General features: G+C 41.3%; 1 long non-coding RNA gene across 1 annotated transcript; it reads right to left on the reverse strand.

Moving 5' to 3' along the window:
- Positions 1-1,633: 1,633 nt before the first annotated feature.
- Positions 1,634-9,888, reverse strand: LOC107300495. The gene is made up of 3 exons (XR_001549222.1): positions 9,758-9,888; positions 3,570-3,640; positions 1,634-1,734 (listed from the first exon to the last, which is right to left on the reverse strand). It is a non-coding gene; the product is annotated as an uncharacterized LOC107300495 (long non-coding RNA).
- Between the last annotated feature and the right edge of the window lie 7 nt (positions 9,889-9,895).

Consider the following 9,895-nt stretch of genomic DNA (forward strand, 5'->3'; position numbering starts at 1 on the left):
CATACGAAGAACGGCTGCAGGACTTGGGTCTAGCTAGTCTAAAGAAAAAAAGAAATAGGGGAGACATGATAGCAGTATTCCAGTATCTGAGGGGCTGCCACAAAGAAGAGGGGGTCACGTTGTTCACCAGAGCACCAGAGGGAAGGACGAGAAACAATGGTTGGAAACTGATCAAGGAGAGAAGCAACCTGGAATTAAGGAGAAACTTCCTGACAGTGAGGACAATTAACCAGTGGAATAGCTTGCCCCCAGAAATCGTGGGTGCTCCATCACTGGAGATTTTTTTAAAGAAGAGACTAAACAATCACCTGTCTGAGATGGTGTAGGTTCTCCTGCTTGAGCAGGGGGCTGGACTAGAAGACCTCCAGAGTCTTCTAGATCTATTCTATTCTATTGAAAAGAAGTCTATTCTTCCTGAAATATCCCGAAAGTCTGCTGAAATATACCATTGTGGTGACACACAGCACCATTTGTGTCATTTAAATACAGTAATTTGCATGATGTCATTACAGTTAAACCTCGACTAATGACCACAATTGAGCCCAAAATTTCTTTTGCTAAGTGCGACGTTTGTTAAGTGAGTTTTGCCCCATTTTACGACCTTTCTTGCCACAGTTAAGTGAATCACTTAACAGTGGTTAAATTAGTGGTTGTTAAGTGAATCTGGCTTCCCCATTGATTTTGCTTGTCAGAAGGTTTCAAAAAGGGGTCACACGACCCCAGGGCACAACAAGTTATAAGCAATGGTGGGATTCAAATATGTGAACAACCGGTTATCTGTGTGGATGCCGCTTCCGGAAGTCCATTCTGGGTCTGGGCAACAAAAAATTCTGCTGAACTGGTGCAAACTGGCTGAATCCCACCACTGGTTATAAGTTGTAGGGCAAACTCTTGCCCTGGGGGTATTGGTTCTAGCGAGTTGCTGGTATATATAGGTAGTCCTCACTTAACAACCTGTAAACTTAGTGACAATTTGATGTTACAACGGATTGCCCAAAAGGTACTTATGACTCAGTTCCAGAATTCTGATGCTTGCACACCTTTCTGTGGTCACATGATCGGATTTTGGACACCTGTCAACCGGCTCACTTTTACGGTTGATTGCAGCCTTCTGAGATCGTCTGACTGTAATTTATGGCAATTTTTGCTGATTTCTGTCCTTTTCAGCCAGTTTCTGGCAAAAAAAACCCCATAGGAATTAATGGACTCACTTTATGACCACTGAGCTTGCTTTACAACTGTCGCAAAACAAGGTTGTAAAGTCAGGTTGGTCACGTGGGTACCTCGACTTAATGACTGACGTGGCTTACGATGGAAATTCTGGGCTCCATTACAGTCGCAAGTCAAGGACTATGGTGTGCAGCTCTCAGCACCCACTCAAAGGCTGAGTGGGCCTCTTGCTGAAATTATAAGAACCACGGCTAAATTAACTTCTACCAGGGGTTGTAGAAGTTCTACACTGCAGATATGTAGATTAATGATGTAGGCAGCTGCCATATAGGGCTGTTTTTATAAGAGTGCCATGGAAGTTCTGGGCTGGCTTTTATCCCAGATGAAGTGGTCCAAAAACCTGTTCCTCCCAACACCCCACCCTCATTAAAAACGATCAACTGTATGAATTCAAGTTACCTTCATTCCCGATGCAGCTGCTGGCCCACTGGGATCCACTGCTTGCACGTGGCAGGGCTTAGTCCCTCGCACCACAAATCCCCACCCAACAGCATCACCTATAATCTTAAAGGAAAAGAAGAAGATGGCCACACTGAATCTTGTTAATAATCTCTCTCTCTCTCTCTTCTTTCTTTAAGCAAAGCAATGGCATTTGATGTTCGGTATTGATACAGTGATTTTAATCTACAGCCTCACTTCATTCCTGTCTAAAAATGGCTAAACCTCTCGTAAAGCAGGTCATTCTGGAGCAAATTCTTAAGTACAACTACATCCCTCTGTACGTGCACATGAAATCAGGAGATTGTGAGGTTTAGTCCTGGCTTAGGCATGGTGTTTTTGTGCCAATCACTCTCATTCAGCCAAAACCACTACACAGGATTGTTGTGGGGAAAATAGTATGTATATTCACCACATTGAGTTACTTATAAAGCAATAAAGGCAGGATAAAAATTGGAAGGAAGGAAGGGAGGGAGGGAGGGAGGGACAGTGAATATGAAGGTGTTCTAACTCTTATTTTGAGAGACCACAATAAACATCTTAAAGACAGAGTAAACATAGCTCATTTTTAGCCCCTGCTTTCTTCAAATACTACATTCATCTATCTTTTAAAAAAAATCACCCACCCAACTTGCAGTGCACCTGTTGGAAATTATCCAAGACATTTACCAACAGATTCAACTTCTCTCTACAGTGAGGAGTAATGTCTTTCCTTTGGGCCAGCAAAACAACAACAGTGTAAGGTGAAAAGTTTGTGAAGAAGCCCCTATTAACTCATCTATAGTGTTTTCCAAATCTGCATTCCAAGAAGTGTCAAGAAAGCACAGCTTAATTGTAGGCAATTTTCCACCTGAGAGACCAAAAAGCAGAACTAATCTGAAGCCTTTATACTAAATAGACTATAGGTTAGTATATATGCTATCTTTGCTCAGATAATGCATATAAAGTGTTTCTTCTAAGTTGCAAAGCCTCCCATGTTCAAAATGTTTCTATACAAATGTGTTTGTATGCCTATGGGTATGTGTACAGTATTCATATATATGTGCATATGTGTGTGTCTACTTGTATATCTGTATATGTATCTACTGTATCTGTATATAGGTAGTCCTCAAGTTATAACCATAACTGAGTCTAGCAATTACAGCCGTGAGTCATGACAGCGGTAAAAGGGAGTTGCCATGCGACTGGGCCCAATTATATGACTTTTCCTGCAGCAGTCATTAAGTGAACATCACGGTTGTTATATGAACTCATTGTTCACTATGGGTTGTTTTTTCCCCAGAAACAGGAAGTAAATGCTAGTTTCTGACAAAACCGTTATAAATCATAGTCACACAATTATGGGACACTACAAATGGCCATAAATGAGGCTGGCTGCTGAGTCCAAAAATGTCCTCACACGACCATGGTGCAGAGTGACTTTGGAACTATAAAACCAGGTTGTAAGTCCCTTTTGGAGGGTCCGCCCTAATTTTGAACGGGTGCTAAGTGATCGGTCATAAGTCAAGGACTACCTGTATATCTGTCCAGCTCATTTCTTGGCAACTGCATGCATGTGTTTGTGTAGTTTTTACTGGCAGCCATACTTCCTTGACATTTCTTGCTGGTGTCCCATCCAAGTACCAGCCCATTGCAACCCTGTTTAACTTTCTCCAGCTAGGCGCATAAAAACACATTGCCCTAATCTTATTAATCATATTTATAAGATGATTTCAAAATGACTGTGTTATTTCTATACTGCTGCACGAAAATAGCCTTAGGACCTCAAATTACACCACTGTCAGGTTCAGCACCAGAAATTTAATAGCTAAAAGTCTAAGCAATGGTCGCAACATTGCATAAACCTTTGTGGATAATAAATGATCAAATATAATATATAAAGATGTGAAACAGAAACTTACAGTGAATGTTTTCCGAGCATATGGCGCCCCAGGCCTCAAAAGTTCCTCAGGAGTCACTGTTCTTTTTAGTACTGGGGGGGGAAGGGAAGGAAAGACACCTAAATAAGATTTGGTTCTAATTATTCTTCAGAGATTGAAGCTGCTTCCAAATTAGCAATATAATCTGGAATTGTCCAGCTTCATTCAGTTTATTTTTTTTAACAAAGGTTATATTGCAACTTCTGTTTTTTTCTTCTCCCAAAGATGACCTTTTCTAAGAACAGGTTACTCTGTACCTGCTTTAAGAAGGAAACCATGGGCAATTTTTCACAACCGTCAAAGACATCAAATGTTCAATGACAACAAAGTGATTTATAGAGCGCCCAAAATAATCCAGACGTGCTCAAACTATGAAGTTCTAAGGGAAAAGGCTGGAGAGCAGGAAGTGCCGTCTTGCCTCAGAAAACATATAATAAAAACTAAGCTGGCTGCTGATTTGTGCTTCTCCTTTTCACAAAGTCTACAGGTGTGTTTTGACATTTGTGCACCTGCCCAGGAAATGCCCGGTTTCCGAGCATTTAAATCAGGGGTCTTCAAATGTGGCCCTTTTATGACTTGTGGACTTCAACTCCCAGAATTCCTCAGCCAGTGTGCCTGGCTGAGGAATTCTGGGAGTTGAAGTCCACAAGTCATAAAAGGGCCATGTTTGAAGACCCCTAATTTAAATCCAAAGAAACAAAACACAGTTACAACCTTGTAAAGGTAGTCTTCGACTTATGACCATAACTGAGCCCAAAATTTCTGTTGCTAACATTTGTTCAGTGAATTTTGCCTCATTTTGTGACCTTTCTTGCCACAGTTGTTAAGTGACTCACTGCAGTCATTAAGTGAGTAACCCGGTTGTTAAGTGAATCTGGCTTCCCCATGGACTTTGCTTGTCAGAAGGTTGCAAAAGGGGATCACATGACTCCGGGACACGGCAATCGTCATAAATAGGAGTCAGTTGCTAAGTTTATGAATTTTGATCACACAACCGTGGGGGATGCCGCAATGCTCATAAGGTGTGAAAAACGATCATAAGATTTTTTTTTCAGTGCCATTGTAACTTTGAATGGTCACTAAATGAACTGTTGTAAGTTGAAGACTATCTGTATAGCTACAGTGAAGAAGAGAGGAATGATGCTTTTATTATTATTATTATTAATAATAATAATAATAATAATAATGTTGGAAGGGACCTTGGAGGTCATCTAGTCCAACCCCCTGCTCAGACAGAAAACCCTATACCATTTCAGACAAATGGCTGTCCAATCTCTTCTTAAAAACTTCCAGTGTTGGAGCATTCACCACTTCTGGAGGCAGGTTGTTCCTCATTCATTCATTCATTCATTCATTTTTATGCATTCATTCATTCATTCATTCATTCATTCATTCTGCCTTCATTATTTTTACAAATAACTCATAAAAGAGCCAAGGTTGCCTACCCCTGATCTAGAATCACAAAATCAGTCATGCTTCTGGGTTCCTCAGATGATTAAAGTGCCTTCTATCACACAGCTGAAAACTACAGAAACTGTGCTGAAGTTGGTAATGCACAACCAGACTGATCTGAAAAAGGAGAAGCCCAAATTATTTCTTCCTAGTCAAAATTTTCCTTAGAATCAGCATATTTTTATCCTCTTATTTCGGAAGCCCAGAATTGAGTTATCTTTCATCTTTCTGGAAGCACAGGAAATCGCTTAGAACAAAAATAGGCTGATGGTAGCTTTCATCTTGTTCAATAGGGGCCTGTCAGATACGAATTGATGTGACAGCTGAAATAATTTTATGGCTCCTCTCAGTCCTAGCGTCATCTCTTTGTTGTTCCCCCTTTCATGTGCTCCCTGTTTCATTCATAGCTCCACATAAATCAATCTGCCTGGGCTGTGAATGGCACAGTTGAGATGGGTGGCTATGGAAATAAAATAAATAAAAAATAAATTGTAAAATAAACCTACAGACCGATCTACAATCGAGAAGTCAAACCAGGCAGAAAACATGGATTTTAATCTGATTCTGAGGTGATTTTGCATCCATTCTACATACATACTCTAGTTTCAGTGATTTAGGATTTTAGCAGATTGCTTCTCCAGGAAAGTTTTTTTATTCTGGTATTGCTTTGCCTAGAGAAGACAGCATTTGTCAAGCGTTCATGCATATACCTCAATTTGTTTTATTTAAACAAGAAATCCACTAAGGAGAGACAAATAAAAAATAATAAAAACCCTTCAGGCAGCTTCTAGAACAGGGGTAGTCAACCTTGGCTCTTTTATGACTCGTGGACTTCAATTCCCAGAATTCCTGAGCCAGCTAAGGCTGGCTCAGGAATTCTGGGAATTGAAGTCCACGAGTCATAAAAGAGCCAAGGTTGACTACCCCTGTTCTAGAACCATGTTTTAGACTTGACAATTTGAAGAAGTGTGGACTTCAACTCCCAGAATTCCCCAGGCAGCATACTGGCTGGGGAATTCTGGGATTTGATGTCCACATATCTTCACGTTGTCCAAGTTGAAAAGCACTGACCTAGAAGCATCTCTAATTTCTAACCAGCGCTTGAGAGACACAGCAGCAGTCCTCTCCTCACTGTCTACTCACATATCATCACTGCTGTGAATTCAACAAAGACAGCATTGAATGTTAGATGAAGGATGACCATATGGGAATCCATGAAGAATTGCTTGTACAATCAAATGTATTGCTGCTTAGTCAATGTTCGCAAACACTGTAGACTACAAGTGCTGAAACACGGCAAGACAAGTGGTTGCCTTTGTGGCATCAACCTAAGAAAAATCTATTAGCCTAGAAGTCTAATTGAATAATGTGGTTAGTCTGGTTTTTTGCTGGGCACCTGTGTCAACATAGTCAATAGTGCTTTGGGAACCCAGTTTGAGGATGCTTCCAAGCAAGGCTCTTCTAAGTGGAAAAATCAAGTCCAAACCAGCACTCTATGCAATATATCTGTTGCTGGGAAAGATAGCAATAGCTAAGGTGACCAATCGTCCTCCTTTAGGGAGGACAGTCCTTCTTTTGTAAGTTCTGTCCTCTCGAAAAGTGTCCTCCTACATGTCCTTCTTTTTGATATTTGAAGACTAATCTGTAAATCTCCGTATTCGATCGATGCCGATCCGATCCGTTGCGTGTGATATGACGTATTTGTATTTGACATGACGATTCGTCAAGGCTCGGTACAGTGCGGCGAGACGCAATTATGAAATGCATGCGCTCCGCACAGGAGAATTGTTTTGAGAGAGTGCGCTGCACGCAAGAGTGCGCCGCACGCAAGTGGCTTTGTTTACTTCTTACCGAAACACGACACGGCACACACGCATGCATTAGACTCACTTTTTTTTCTTCAATTTATTTCTGTCCTCCTTCTCATTGTAAAAAAGTTGGTCACCTTACAATAGCACTTAAATTATATACCGCTCCATAGCGCTTTACAGCACTCTCTGAGCAGTTTACAAGGTCAGCATATTGCCCACAACAATCTGAGTGCTCATTTTACCAAGCTCAGAAGGATGGAAGGCTGAGTCAACCTCAAGCCTATCAAGATCGAACTCCAGGCTGTGGGCAGAGTTAACCTGCAATACTGCATTCTAACCACTGCGCCATCAGGGTTCCAGAGATCACTTCCCACAATTTATTTTTCCACATTGTCTAGCAGCAAACCCAATTCTCAAATAAAACTCTTTCTCCTTCAAATCCACTAGTAATAATTTGGCTTCTATTCCAACAGTCTATTGCAGGGGTCTTCAAACTTGGCCCTTTTATGACTTGTGGGCTTCAACTCCCAGAATTCCTCAGCCAGGCATGCTGGCTGAGGAATTCTGGGAGTTGAAGTCCACAAGTCATAAAAGGGCCAAGTTTGAAGATCCCTGATCTATTGTTTATTTTTTGATTTCTACAGCTGACCATCTCAACAAGTAAGTCTGGAAGGCTTAACACAGGACAAAATAAATGTACATGACATCAAATAAAACGGTTACTAGGATGTTAATACAACCAGAAAACGGGACTCTTAACACATTCAGGGCCTCAGGCCAGGGCACACAACCAAGTCTTCACAGCTTTACAATATTTTTATTTTATTGTGCCAATAATAATGTACACGTGATCTAAAATGCTGGAATGTTTTATCATTTAAACACCCCAGCTTATCTGACATAGCTTATCAGGGTTCTCTTTAGCTTGGCATGCTAGCTTTGAAAGTGCCCAGTGTGTTTGTTTATTTAACTATTGGGAGCCTGTAGACATTCAGTTCCACGTCTTTGAATGGAAATTGTACAGGTCTCCAAAAAAATATTGTATAACGTGGGGTTGCCCCTTGTAGGGCTTAGCCTACAGTTGTCTAGACAGGTTTGATTATTTGCTCTACAAAGACAGACAGGTAGCAACTTTTGCTTTTTTAAATATACATTTTATTTAATTACTTGCATCACAAGCATGTAAAAAGGTTAGGACTGTGCAGGGATCTGGAGGGCAAAATAAGATTAGGAGTTCATCTGTATCTACCGTTCATAACCTTAACCCAGGACCAAACAGTTTCCTTGGTTAAGGTGGTGGCCTAGAAACAAGGAGACTGTGAGTTCTAGTCCTGCTTCAGGCATGAAAGCCAACTGAGTGACTTTGGGCCAGTCACTCTCTGATCCCAATCCACCTCACAGGGTTGTTGTTGTGGGGAACATAGGAACAGGAAGGTGGGTTATATAAGTTCTCCACCTTGAGTTACTTCTAAAACATACGAAGAACGGCTACGGGATTTGGGTCTGGCTAGTCTAAGGAAAAGAAGAAATAGGGGAGACATGATAGGAGTGTTCCAGTATCTGAGGGGCTGCCACAGGGCAGAGGGGGCCAGGTTGTTCACCAGAGCACCAGAGGGAAGGATGAGAAACAACGGTTGGAAATTGACCAAAGAGAGAAGCAATCTGGAATTAAGAAGAAATTTTTTGACAGTGAGGACAATCAACCAGTGGAACAGCTTGCCTCCAGAAATCGTGGACACTCCATCACTGCAGATTTTTAAGAAGAGACTAGACATCCACCTGTCAGAGACGATATAGGTTCTCCTGCTCAAGCAGGGAGCTGGACTAGAAGACCTCCAACGTCCCTTCCAATTCTATTCTATTCTATTCTATTCTATTCTATTCTATTCTATTCTATTCTATTCTATTCTATTCTATTCTATTCTAATCTAATCTAATCTAATCTAATCTAATCTAATCAAGGGTGAGTTAACAAATCTAAACAAAACAGTAAAGTAAATATTAGATATCAAGCTGGCTGGGGAAGTCTGGGAGTTGAGCTCCACATATCTCAAAGCTGCCAAGTTTGAAAAACATGGCTTTAAAGCAGTGTTTCTCAACCTTGACAATTTTAAGGCATGTGGACTTCAACTCTCAGAATTCCACAGCCAGCATTGCTGGCTGTGGAATTCTGGGAGTTGAAGTCCACATGCCTTAAAATTGTCAAGGTTGAGAAACACTGCTTTAAAGGGTTCCTGACAAGTGTTATGTGCACACCTAGATATCCTCTAAATCCAAATATCTGCGCAGTCCTAAACGAGGACTACATTCTGCTAATTCAAACTCAGCTTCTGGTTTCTAAGTGTTATTTGCAACCATGCAAGAATGGATTGCTGTTGCCTCCTGCCCAGATGTAAGATTTGGAGGGGCAGGAGTGGGGGTGGGAGAGATATACTGAGCATAAAGCTAGTCAATTATATCTTTATAAAGCCATTTTTATACTGAGGCTATAAGGATGTCCCCAAGTATCAAGATGTGACTTGAAGCTACAGTATATGTAAGCTTTAATTCTGCCTGGGATGGTAATTGCTCCTCCAAAGTTATTAATTTCTGCTCAAGGCAAACAGCCATTTCCAACCTATTTTCATGATTGGAAACAAAACAAAAGGATTAAATTTGCTCTCTAATAAATAGCCACAATCAACCATCATCACATTCCCCAGCCCAGTAGCTGCTACTTGCGTTTTCTTTTTAAAGAAACAGAATGTGCACATAATTACATGCAATAATGCAGACCCCCTAAATCAGGGGTAGGCAACCTGCTGGCTCAGGAATTCTGGGAGTTGAAGTCCACGAGTCATAAAAGAGCCAAGGTTGCCTACCCCTGCCTTAAACCATCACTGTTGCAAACATGCTTCAGCATCCTACCAGATTTTGGGTTGCAGAGGACAGGTGGGCTGCTGCCGAGGGTCGGACTGGTGCTGAAGTACCCGCTGCTGCCACAGCTGCTCATGCTACTCCGTCTGACCGCAGAGACAATCTTGATCTCCTTGCTGGGGCTCACTA

Source organism: Protobothrops mucrosquamatus, unplaced genomic scaffold (assembly GCF_001527695.2).
Source record: "Protobothrops mucrosquamatus isolate PMUCROS unplaced genomic scaffold, P.Mucros_1.0 scaffold7251, whole genome shotgun sequence".
In the NCBI taxonomy this organism is placed as follows: domain Eukaryota; kingdom Metazoa; phylum Chordata; class Lepidosauria; order Squamata; family Viperidae; genus Protobothrops; species Protobothrops mucrosquamatus.